This window comes from Tiliqua scincoides, chromosome 1, assembly GCF_035046505.1.
Source record: "Tiliqua scincoides isolate rTilSci1 chromosome 1, rTilSci1.hap2, whole genome shotgun sequence".
Classification (NCBI taxonomy): Eukaryota; Metazoa; Chordata; class Lepidosauria; order Squamata; family Scincidae; genus Tiliqua; species Tiliqua scincoides.
The window spans coordinates 31,162,102-31,166,329 of NC_089821.1; positions in this window are offsets into that span (position 1 = coordinate 31,162,102).

Here is a 4,228-nt window from a genome sequence, read left to right on the forward strand (position 1 = left end):
TTACACAAATTGTGAAGCCAAGATCTCGTTATAGCTGAAACCCCACAGTCACAGAGAGGAGTGCCCAAGAGCAATCTTGACAGCTGCCCTACAATGCTGACCCCTAATGTCATCTCTACAGACTGGCTGCAATTCCTTTATGAGGGTACAACTAAGGGCGGAATCCTAACCTCTTATGTCAGTGCTTTCCAGCACTGGCATAGCAGTGCCAATGGGGCAAGTGCTGTATCCTGCAGTTGGGTGTCACTCACAGAGGCCTCCACAAAGTAAGGGAATGTTTGTTCCTTTACCTCGGAGCTGCATTGCCCTTATGTCAGTGCTGGAAAGCACTGACATTAGGGGTTAGGATTGCGCCCTAAATGGCCTTCTGTGTAATCTGTGAAATAGCCCTTGTATGAAAAACCAGCCTTAGTGGTACAGCTATTCAGATAAGCCCTCTTGAACCAAAGAATGCTTAATCTACTTTCATTTAGGAATGTTTGCCTTGGAAGGCTAGCTACTAGAATTTAGTTGCTTTCCTTCTGTTATTCACTGTACCATGGAGATTGAGAATGTTCACAGATTTTAATTATTTGCAATGAAACCTCTTAAAGAGCAATTTCATCTTCTTCCCCCCTTTCCCCATTATATATGCACAATATTAATAGTAACTTGATTGGCAATTGTTCAGGAAAGGGGGAAAAAAAGAAAGTTGTAGCATTTAACTATTTTAAAATAATTTTTCCTGATCCCCAGACTACCCTCTTTGCCTTTTATTTTTTTTAATATGTATCATACCCTTCTTACATAAATAAATAAAAGCCCAATCCTATGCATGTCTACTCAGAAGTGAGTCCCATTAGAGTCAGTGGGGCTTACTTCCAGGAAAGTGTGGATAGGATTGGGCTGTAAGTCATTATCTGATTGGTAGGAAGTGAAACTCATGTGCAATAATGCCTACCAACAACTTTGGCTGTTCCACTGTTCTTTTCAGGCTTCTTGTCCTCAGGGAATTTTGTGCGCGCATGTTTATCTGATCAGTTATCCCTGCTTCATCTGCCATGGAGCCCTGCATATTGGAGAAAGCGCTAAGCTCATATTTGGCTGCACTCACTATGCATGCAGACCACTACCTGATCTGATACAATGCACAATTGTCCCAAACAAACTGTCAGGTCCCCTTATAACATGCTTCACACCCTTTTTGCATTACAGCCCATACATTCATATTTAAGTAAAATACCACCAAGCTCCATGAGTAAGTAAAAATTCATAGGTTTATAGTGCCACATGTGACTTTTGGTGGAAAAACAGGAGTTATATACTGCAATATGAACAGGACCATGGCATCCCTTCCCATAACACAATCTGGCCAAAGTCCTACCCCCATACCCAAAGCTGCTGCTTTATCTGGAACACATAACATCTTTCCTCCCAGAGCCAATAACAGCTCTAAGGTATGAGTTTGGCTGGGAAAATAGCATGACGGAGATGAGCCAGTGTTGCAATCCAGATGAGGGTCTTTTAGAGCAGAAGTTTTTATTTATTTATTTATTTTTTAATGGCAGAAAAATTATCATGCTTTATATCATGGCTTTTTTTAACCCTAATTTTCCAAACTGGTTGAAGGGACAACAGAACTTCCCAAACTGTTTTGGAATACTATTCTGGCTGTTACTGAAATGCCATGAAACTTTCATTCACTTTCTTTTTATGTCAGGAAAAAACATCTGCATTATACTTATTTTGCTTCATTTTATTGAAGTAGTTCACTACTAAGTCAGAGAGAAAATACAAGACAAGAGTCCTTTTTCTTTTTTCTTTTTTGCCTGAAAATTCAGCTAAATAGTCCTGGGATTTCCATTTGCAAGACTTAATTTGTGACATGACTCAGTTCCAGCATCTGTTTTCATGCCAGGGTTTAAAGCTAGTGCCAAAGTAGGTAATACCGTTGTTAGAACCTTGATTAGAATTACTTGAATATGACTTTTTTCTAATGGTTCATTCAAATGCCATTGAACAGGTTCAGAGAACATGTTCTTCACAACAGCCTCCACACATCAGGGATGGGTTTCCAGATCACTGGGTGGCACTTTCCCTGGCATACCACCTTCTAACTTTTTGGAAATAAAGCACTGTCCATTCTTTCTTCCTAGTCACACTCCTAGGGCATGTTTGAGGGCACATGCTCTCATATGACACATGTAATGATACCTTGCTGAAGGTAAATAGGACTTACTTTGAGCTCAAGCCTGAGCTCCCAGGGCTCACGGCTGCGGAGGCACCAAAAACGGCTGCCGCTGCATCCTGCGCACCCAAAGCAGTTGTGGGTGGCACCTCAGGAGAAGAGGACTTTCACCCCCTTCCCTGGGGCTACTTGATTCACCGCCAACCAAAATGTCAAAGGTGAGGTAAGAGCCTTCAAGTCAGGCACTGAGCCTGACACGGTGGCTCAAGACCCAGTGGAGCATCGCCCTCCCCCCACCTCCACATCATGCCTTCTCCCCGCCCTCCACCTGCCTACCCCTTCCCCAGAATGCCTCCTTCCCACCTCCCCCCATGTCCCCATTTTCCTCTCTGCTGCTCGGCAGTCCGTGCACAGGTGCTCGCCCAGTGTTAGGGTTCACAAATGTGCCTTACGGCACATTTGTGAGAGTACACACCAGCCAGCACACAGAGCTCAGGATTGGGCTCTTACTTACTTACTTACTTACAAAAGTAGGTTTGGTTAGCCATGGTGCCCATGGGTCTGGGTCTGGAAACCCCATTTATGCTGCCTTGAGTTGCATGATGGAAGAAAGGCAGGTTGTAGTTGCAATGGACAAATAAAAGTTGGCAAGCTCTCCTCTACCATCCAGAAAATCTACTAAGAAAAGGCATTAATTTATTTTGGCCCCAATCCTATCTGGGCTGAAATGGTCATTTTAGCAGCTCAAGTCACTTCAGGGTGGTGCAAAAGACTGACTGCTATCATGCACTGCCAGGCCTTTGCCACAAATGACAAGAAGCACAGCAAACACGGCAGCTGCTCTAAGAGATCCATCTGACTGTGGCGAGTTGTCTGTGGGGGTGGGTCATGTGCACACACCCAATCAAGTGTGTGATCTTCCAGGAGCATATAAAGGCTTGATTGCTCCCCATTCAGAGAAGTTCCTGAGGGACAAAAGGCATGGGAGGGTGTGTGCTGCACCCTGGCTCCGGTTCTTGTTGAAAGAGGCTTCTTGACATAGGAATCTGAAAAGATTGTCCAGGTGACCTGGCCCCTGGGCTGCTGGAGCTTGAGATGTTATGCATCAGAATTTGTGCTTGCAGCAAAGAGCTATCAGGATGGGGCACCCAAATCTGCAAGACCATGGAGGACAAGAGACACACAGATGCCCTGCAGGGCCACCACCTTCTTTCCCCATAATGGCCCTTAAGCATGACCTCTCCTGAGGGTTCAGCCTGAACTCACCGCTTTCAGAGTGACATCCTGCCTAGCTCCCAGGAATGTTAGTCAGAGATCAAACTAGAGTTAGAGACTGCACACATGTTGGGGGGAAAGGGTGTTTATAACAATACAGGGGGGAGTGGCTTCTTGTTTCAGTGTGCAGGCAGGTAAGTGATGGGGTTATAGTCTCTAGGTTCAAGAAATTCAATGCAAGTACACCTCAAGTGTCACACTGAGGTGACAGGCAGTTAATGACAGGCAGGTAAGAAGCACCATTACAAATTGGCCATGAATGTGATTTCTTGACATTTGTGGAACACTTCACAGTCTGCCATTGATGTTTCATCCTCAATAATAATGCCCACTTGTTACAGGACTCGGATGATTTTGCCTTCATTCTATTTGATAATATTGTACACTTCAGGCAATACATTCCTCGCACTATTTGATTACTCTCACTTCTGAGGTGGTTAATAAAGGTAATCAGACTCTGGGCTTTTCCTCCTGTAATACTACCCAAGGCATGCAATAACCATTCAGAAACAGACTACCTGCCGAGCCTTATTGCTTAATTATGTGATGTTTGAGTGTTAAATATTAAACAGTTTGCAACGTTTAAGCGCTTTATTGGTGCGCAAATGCTCACTGTGGATCAAAGCCCAGGCAGAGACTACCAGTTCAAAGCACGGAGGTGACTCCAACAGGAAAAAATCACAAACTTTTCCAAAAATTTATATCTGGGAGCTGCCTCACTTGAAAGCTCTGAGACATTCGTTGAGTCTTAGGAGTTAATGAGGAAAAGAGCAACCTGAAATCTAG